General features: G+C 44.9%; 1 protein-coding gene across 13 annotated transcripts in view; it reads right to left on the bottom strand.

Moving 5' to 3' along the window:
* The window catches only part of LOC123284071 (ral guanine nucleotide dissociation stimulator-like), a 31835-nt gene extending 23526 nt beyond the window's left edge, over positions 1-8309 (bottom strand). For 3 of the 13 annotated variants that reach the window (XM_070520274.1, XM_070520269.1, XM_070520268.1), the window contains exons 1-2: positions 3958-8106; positions 3629-3864 (exon numbers count right to left, since the gene is read on the bottom strand). The gene's annotated coding sequence lies outside the window, so the exon portion shown is untranslated. The other 10 variants (XM_070520280.1, XM_070520277.1, XM_070520276.1 and 7 more) reach the window with 8 other exon arrangements.
* Positions 8310-8856: the final 547 nt, after the last annotated feature.

Raw genomic sequence — 8856 nt, forward strand, 5'->3', positions numbered from 1 at the left:
CTAAAAATCTTCTGCAAGGCAAAGGAAACCATGAACAACACAAAAAAACAGCCCAACAACTGGGAGAAAATATCTGAAAATCATATATCTGACAAGGCGTTAATTTCCAAAATATAAAAAGAACTCAACGACAAAACAGAAACAACCAGATTGGAAAATGGGCAGAGGATATGAAAGGACGTTTTTCCAAGGAAGATATACAGAAGGCCAGCAGGCACAAGAAAAGATGCACGACATTGCTAATTATGAGGGAAATGCAAGTCAAAAATACAATGAGCTATCTCCTGACACCTGTCAGAGTGGCTATAATGATGAAGACAAAAAATAACAAATGTTGGAGAGGATGTGGAGAAAAGGGAACCCTACTAGACTGCCGGTGGCAATGTAAACTGGTGCAGCCACAATAGAAAACAGGTGGAGATTTCTCGAAAAATTAAAATCTGAAATACTATACACTACTGGGTACGTATTCAAAGAAATGGAAAACAACAACTCAAAGAGATTTACACACCCCTGTGTTCATTGCAGCATTCTTCACAATAGTCAATATGTGGAAGCAACCCACTGTGCTTCAACTGAGGAATGGCTAAAGAAGATATGGTACATATATAAAACAGAATACTACTCGGCCATTAAAAAAGACAAAATTGTCCCATTTTAAACAATATGGATGGAGTGTGAGGGTGTGACGTTAAGTGAAAATAAGACAGACAGAGAAAGACAAATATCCCGAGGTTTCATCCATATGTGGAAGATAAACAGATGGGTAAAGTGAACAGATTAGTGGGTACCAGAAGGGAATGGGGTTAGGGGGTGAGCAAAAGGTGTAAAGGGGCACATATATATGGTGATGGATAAAAATTAGACTGTTGCGGGCGAGCACGATGCAGTCTCCAGGGAAACTGAGAAGCAATCATGTACACTTGAAATTACACGATGTTATAACCCATGATGACCTCATTTTTAAAAAAAGAAACAAAGAGGATATGCTGTCTCTAGAGCAGTGGTTCTCAATTGTGGATGATTTTGTCCCCCTAGCCAAGTTTGGTGCTAAACATCATTCAATTCAGAGAACACCCCTCCACCACAATGAATGACCTATCTCAAATGTCATTACTCCCATGGTTGAAAAACACTGTTCTAGAGTTGCTGAGTTTCCTGTCACTGGAGGCATGCGTGGTAGACCAGACCAGACAGTGTGACGACATCTAATACCTGGCTTTTGAGATCAGTGGGAAATGAGTTGAAAAATGTTTTTTGTTTCAGATCACTCTCCAGAGAAAAACACCTTAAGGGATGCTCAAGTGGTGAGGATGACAAACATTTGTTGAACACGGACTGTGGGCCACACATTATAGCAAGTGATTCATGTACACATCTCAGAGTCAATTCTGACAACCCTACCATAAAACAGGTATGATTGAACCTCGATTGGATGGTAAAGTCAGGTTGCCCTAATGTCACAGAGCAGTCAATACTGCAACTCAGATCTACCTGACTCCACTGACATATGTCACTGTCAAAAGCACAAACAGGAAATTACTTTCAAACTTCTGTGCTCTAGAAAACAAATGAAGTGTCACATATTCCAGAAGTGTTGGCACAAAGTCTGAACAGGTTTTTTCTCACTGCAAACCTAGCTGGCCAGGAGAAAGGGGAAAGGATTCTTTGAAGCCATCCTGTGATGAAGGAGAGAACAGTATCTGGATTGTCCCCAAGTGCCTTCTTCTATAAGAGCCACACAAAATATTCATCTATTCATATATTCATGGAATCTCAGTCAGAAGCTGAGCCAGATAATGACATCCCTTTAGCATGAAAGTTCAGTATGGCAGACTTTTGGACATCCCTGACTGGGAATCCTGCCCTTCACAAAGACAGTAAGTGCTGACCCATGCTTTCTAGGCTGCTTACACTGATGCCCATTGGTCAGGATGCCGTGGCCCCACTTACACGTTGGTCAAGCAGTCACTAGGGCACAGTAGCCAAACGATGATAGGTTGAAATGAACAGAGCAGGTTGCATAGCACTGTAAGAGCTTGCTCTTCTGCACATAAAAACCCCCCAAATTCTGTGATGATACTGAATGGCAGCAAACACAAGTGAAGTATTCTTGATCAATCTCCACATTCAGTGGAAAATACTTCTAGACTGAAAGGGAAGAATTAGCCCAAGGAAGTCAAATCAAACAGAAAATGCACTTTGAAGACAAAGAAGTGGTTGCACTAGAGGTTTCCAGACCACCAGTCTTTCATTAACATGCGTCATGGGAATCTCTTAGGCAGTAAAATCCTTTGCTCAGCAAGTCATCATTTTTTTTTTTTTTTTGGAAAAACAAGATGTTATGCTTTTCCATGTTCTAAATAAAGAAGCAGAAATGCTTTGATATGTAGTAGTTTGTCTGACATTAAATAAATTATATTTCGTAGTGGTCTTAAAAAAAGGACAGAAGCCTAAAATATATCTAAGATCAACTTCTAAATGCACAAAAAAAAGCAGAAGCCAAATCGGATTCCCAGAGATGAATTGGAAAAAAGCATAATTTTCTCCAAGTAAGAAATCAAGAAATGAAGTGGGCTCTAAGAAAAGAGGAACTGAGTACGTTTAGTCACAAATTAAGAAGTTAGGGCTCGAGGGCTGTCACTTGTCACATCCCGCTGACTATAAGCGAAGTGTTCGTATACTATTGTAGGTTCCTATTCTATCCTTGAAGATCTTCTGGATCACTGGCAGGAAGTACACGATGTCCTCACTGACTGGAAATGCTTCCCTCAGAATAAAACCCTGAATGCTGCAATTAGAGCCATGTGTCCCTGTCAGCTCCTCAGTGATTTGGAAGGACCCTGTTCCTCACCATTTTCTGTATAGTTCTTCACATACAAGTATCAGCACATGCTGATTAAATCAAAATAAAGAAAAGCGATCTGTTAACTTTTCCTCATTGGGCCAATTCATGAACTCTGTGTGTTCTTCTCATTTCAGTTGCTTACCTCTTAGACAGTTTAGAGAAGAAACGTCATCCACATCAGCAATAAGCCAACAAAGGACTCTTCTTCTGACATGTACAACTTACTAAAAGCAGTGTTCCTAGCTTCAAAGTCCAGCGGAGTCCTCAGTGTCCATCACCAAAGTCATGATAAAGATCTGAAATCTACCATTATCCCTCTAGGAAAGCCCAGGTACTTCAGATCCTGAAGGGACACCACTCTTTTAGCTTTTGGGAAGACAGTTGTAACACAAAGTGCTAAATCAACATAAGGGTCAAGGTTATACCTTGTTCTTTCTACCAACCCATCGCTGCCATACGTGATCCTAAGACAACGTTCCTTCAAGACCATTTCTCCAATAGCTTTTTCCTGCTCAAGAACTTCCACTGAAACTCATTAGTAATTCTACAACCTAGCCAGCAGTTTTCTATCCTCATGAACCACTTATCCTTCCTTTCCTTCCCTCCTCCTCATCACACACGTGACTCCCTGAAACAGCCAGTTCGGACCTATCTTCTCTACCACCTGTCTTGTCTCATGTTATTCTCTGGAACGTTTTCCCCTTCTTCTCAAATGCACACATGCTCTCTTCAAGATTCGAGCCATGTCCTACCTTCCCAAGTCTGCATTCATTTTCATACCTAAATGCTCACTCGTTTCCTCCCATCTTCATTTTGGAATGCTGTTTGCAGTGTAAGCCAACTGGTTTTCAATGAAGACAAAAAAGATGATCCAATGAATCCATTTAACATTAATTTTTGCAGAAGACATGAGGTTTACACCTTGGTTTTCTTTTTTTTCTTTTCCTTTTGCCTACAGATGTCCAACTCTTCCAAAACCATGTAGAAAACAACACTTGCACTCCTGGGCATTTACACTAAAAAAATGAAAACATAGATTCACGCAAAAGCTGTACATGAGTGTTCAGAGCAGCTTTATTTGTAATAGTCAAAAACTAGAAACAACTCACATGCCCTTCAATGGGTGAATGGTTCAATAAAATGTGGTAGAGCCATACAAAGGACAAGCACAACACAGTGATCTAAACCAGGAAATAGACACGGATAAAGCATTAGTCATTCAACTACTTAGTAGAATTTCAGTTTGGACTGAAATTCCCTAGATGTGTGTAGAGTTCTATGATGTTTTCTCATGCATAAAAATCCTTGTAACCATGAGAACAATCAGGACACAGAACTGTTCTATTACCCCAGAGAAATTCCCTCAGGCAACCCCTTTAGAGCCACACCCCCTCCACCCCCAGTTGTGACCGTGGAAAAAATGGATCTCTTCTCAATTTCTATAATGTTGCCATTTTGAGAATGCTGTGTACATCGAATCAATCACACAGCCTTTGCAGATTGGCTTTTTTCACTCAGTACAATGCCTTAAGCTCCATTCAAATCATTGCCTATGTCAACAGTTTGTTCCTTTTTCTTATGACATTTTATAACTAGATATAATCTGTACGTTGATAGCTCTGTGGCCACATTACATAGTACACTGCCAGGAGAAGTCAAAAAAAGCAACACTGCCTGTTGAAACCATAAAAGTTTCTGTTTCTGGGTCTCCCAGACGTAGCCTATGGAGACTAAAGGTTTAAGGGCACTTTCTAACACTTGGTATTGTGAAATGTGCTCACAACACATTCATATACAGAATCACCCAACGGTGGCAATTGTTCAGCTGTTCCTTGAGAAACAGCAATTAACCAGAAACAAAGCTGTAGTGACCTTAGCTACAAGACTTCTAACTTTATGACTTCATGCAAAATTTCAGATACAGTTCACAGTTAGATAGAGAATGGAGTCTCTTTTGGTTCTGAAACAAGGTGCTAGGACCGGAGCAGAATATCTGCCCTACAAGCCAACGGCAGCTAGACAGACAGTTTGCAAAGAGAAAATGACATAAATGCATAGGAAAGTATGAGAAAGCCCCCAAAAGTGTGGGATGGTGCTGCCCTGGATCCTAATGACTTTCCAGTTGTCATTTAGCTCCTTGCAGGACCAACTATCTTGTTCCAGATACTGAGCTCCATAAGACAAATGTGTCTTTCCAACAAAGTCTGCTATTTGCTTAAAAAGTATACAACAGAACATTCTGAAGTCTCAAACTAAGAACCTTGTCATTTAATTACATGATTCCACATAGTACATCCTCCCACTTTATGTATATGGCTTTTTTGATAAACATTTTCCTGTGTGTACATGTTTAATATTCACCCTAAATATCTACCAGCACGAACAATGTCTAACTTAATTTTCAGACCCTGCCGTACTCGTTCCCATGCTATGGGCCAGGGAGCCAGGAAAGGACAGGAGTTCTGGCAAAGAATCATCAAAGCCCAAGTACCTACATGAAGACGAAATCAAGAATATGATTCACAATAGATGTTTCCAAGATGACAAAGATGCTGTGGCTAAGAATATTCTTAACAAATTTACTGAAGAAGATTAATGAAAAGTAGAATAGTTTCCTGTCGTTAGTATTTATTGAATATTAAACATCTAATTCCTATTGGGGGAAAGCACACACCTCCTACCTCTCTAGGCTCTCTAGAGAGCTTTTCTTTTTCAAAGGGCTGTCCTTATGTCATCCAGAACAACAACAGTAAGGAGAACGTGCTTGAGTTGGAGTGCAAAGATTTAACTCAACGTTGGGAGAGATGAAGCAGGAATCACTGGAAAAGCGCCTAAAATGAGGGCAAAACAGCAACCTTCAAATGTCAGGTCCTTAACTATCATTCAGGAGCCAAGGGGAAACAATCCAAGGGCATGGCCCTTTTTGCATCTTTATAATGGCAAGTGGGAACATCCTGCCAGGAACTGTGGTCAAAAGGGCCAGAGACATCCTAGGGCACAAACACATCATGTTACACCACCTAGCCACATGCTTTGCCAGGATTCTATCAGCTTTCTAATTACTCTTGCATCCTTACCAAAAATTCCATATTGTCTTCAAACATGCCCTACACATTTATTGACCTCTTGTGTGCTGGATGCTAGATAACTGCAGTCAAAAAGAATGATGTCTATTAGTTTAAAACCATGACAACTTGCTTCTAAAAAACACTACAGTAGCAAGAACAGACTCTGCTCCCAGCACAGTCCCCGACATTGAGCAGGCCACCGACATCTGGGGCACAAATCGGACCACTTCTGCTCACGCGGAATAATAACCTCACCCGGCATGTCTGAAACCTACTCTCCAGACCTATACAGGTACCAACCCATTCTCAAAACCCATCAACACCAATGTCATGAGAGCCTCCTCCACATACACACAGAGGCAGCATTTATTCTTGTTAGGTTTGCTGCCTCAGGTATCGAGACAGAAGCGCCGGCACTTTGGCAGGAATCCAGGACTCATTCTTCATTGTATAGAAGGTCCACTTAAAAGCTTTGCTTCATTTCCAGGAAGCTTTATTTTTCAAGTCAAAATTCTATTCAAAGTACATTATACTTTATTAAAGACGACTTTAAGGAAAAATATATAGTTGTCAACATAAAAATCTTATTTTTTCTTTTTCAGATATCAGGGACATTCATATAATAATAATAATTGTAATTATTTCACAGTAGTTCTCAAACACAAAAAAAGCTGCCCTATTTAAGAATTTAATTTTAGGGACTCCCAACACTTTGAAAGCATTACTGCGACTTTTAAAATACACACTGCATCTTGCTAGACAACTTAGCACAAGCTTTCTGTATGATCATCTCCTGGGCACTTTCTCACTTGCTATCTGCTAGGTTCTACGCTTGACACATCCCTGCATCATCTCATTGGTTTAACAACTTTTGCAGCACTGAACACAACAGGAGGTCGTTACACTATAAAAATTCGTGTAGATTATTAATATAGATATTAGCGCTAAAATGACAGCAACGCTTAACACAGTTTACTGTTATTGAGGTTGTGTTGCTGTGTTAACTCAGAATCTGATCAGCACTGTCCCAAGGCACAGAGAACACCATCTGTGGCCCGTTCAGCAGAGAAAGCCATTAAGCGACCTTCCCTTCTACAGGGAGCAGATGAACATCACCTTATCTACTCAGAAGTTTAATGCCAATCACTACACGCCAGTTGGGACAGCATAAACAGGCGCAGAACAAAATGATTCTATGAAACACTCTTGCTTCCCTCTGAAATTGCTTTACGATTGTAGATCAAATTCTTCCCCAAAGAATCCTGCTCTGCATGTCATAAAAAGTAAGGTGCCTATGTCCTGCTTTGAATTCTTAAAAATACATACTGTCCTGCACTTTCTTTGATGCTTGCAAATTTCAGACTCAATAGACAGGCAATCCCAGTAAGAAAGGGAAGAAGAACAAGAACTCAGGAGGCTTTTCCACAGTTCCCAAACCCAGTGCACTCCCACAGCAAACCGGTAGGTCCATGTTGTTCCAGGAAAGGGAGATGGGGAGAGACAGGAGGTGTCCACACCAGGCGAGACAAAACCAGGTGAGTCCAGAGGAGGCAGGTAGAGAACCAGGCGGACTCCCAGGAGCCAAGGGTGGCCTCCCCCTCCCTCCGGACCAGGACGAGGCCTGCTGTCCCTCCCCCTCCCTCCGGTTGTCCCTCTCCCGCATCCCTGAGAGCGGGGAGTGGAGACACACGCGGTGTGCACAGCAGGCAGCCTCTCTGAGCCTGAGACAGCTGCCTGGACTGTCTTCCATCGCTGGGGAGCGGGGACGGAGGGGACGGAGGGACCGAGGAGCCCTGTGCAGCCCGCGAGCCACGCGCCCCAGCCCTCGAGGACAGAGCCCCGCAGGCCTCAGCGGACACGGCGGGCCAGGGCCGCGCCGCCGCCCGGAAGGCTGTCCGGGACCCGTGCCCGGGCTCAGGGCGCGTCTCCCCTCGGAGCGGCCCTCCCGCCCCGCTGCGGCCCTGCCCGCCGTCCTCCGAGGGCCTCCTCGTCTCCGCGGAGCCCCATCAAAGCGCTCCCGCCCGGGCTCCCCGCGGAAGCGACGCCCGGACCCCGGCCTCGCGGGCCAGGGCGGCACAAACCGCCCTCCGCCAGCGGAGCGCCCGACGCGGCGCGCGTTGGACCGGCCGCCCCCGCCCAGGAGGGACGAGGCCTGGCCGGGACAGCCCCGCGGGGCACTGGGCTCAGGGGGACCGCTTTGGAGGGGATGGCCGCGCCCTCTCTACCGCTTGCCTCAGGCGCATCGCTGTGCAACAGGCAGGAACTTCCCGCCACATTCGCCTACTCCAAGCTGAGGCGGCATCGCCCCGCCTGACCCGGAAGTCTGCGGCCTCCCCATTGGCTCAGGAAGAGCAGGACTTGGGGGGCAAGCGGGTGGGCGAGTGAGTGAGGAGGCGGAGCCAGGGAAGTGCGGGGCGAGCTGGAGGGGAAGGGCGGGGTGAGTGGGAGGGTGGGGCGAGCGGGTGGTGGGGCGACCTGAAGGGGAGCGGCGATTGGAAGGGCGGGGCGAGTGGGGAGGCTGGTGAGAGTGGAGGCGTTGGCAGCAGGGAGTTGGGGCGCCAGAGGAGCTGGGGCAGCCACGTGCCACTGCACTGCACGTGGGCAGGCAGGGCGAGCTGGGAGGCGTGGCAAACGGGATCAACCAGCAGGAGGTGGAGACTGTACTGGTCAACTGCCAGCCAAGGAAAATCAGGAGCCATGCTCCTCCCACCCGCTGCGTGATGGGAAATGGAGTCTCTTTACAGGAAAAGTAAGAGGCCAGTCTCCCTGCCTCCTGCCCTTTGGGAAACGTAGTCCACAGCCTCTAAGTCCTACCTTCTGATCTGATGCTTCAGCTCTCAGTGCCATAAAAGCCAAAGAAACATGGCGAAATTCACATTGAGGTTGAATGTTACTCCACAAAATTGAGTTTCAGCACCAAAGGTAACATTAATATTTTCT

Source organism: Equus asinus, chromosome 11 (assembly GCF_041296235.1).
Source record: "Equus asinus isolate D_3611 breed Donkey chromosome 11, EquAss-T2T_v2, whole genome shotgun sequence".
Taxonomy (NCBI): Eukaryota; Metazoa; Chordata; class Mammalia; order Perissodactyla; family Equidae; genus Equus; species Equus asinus.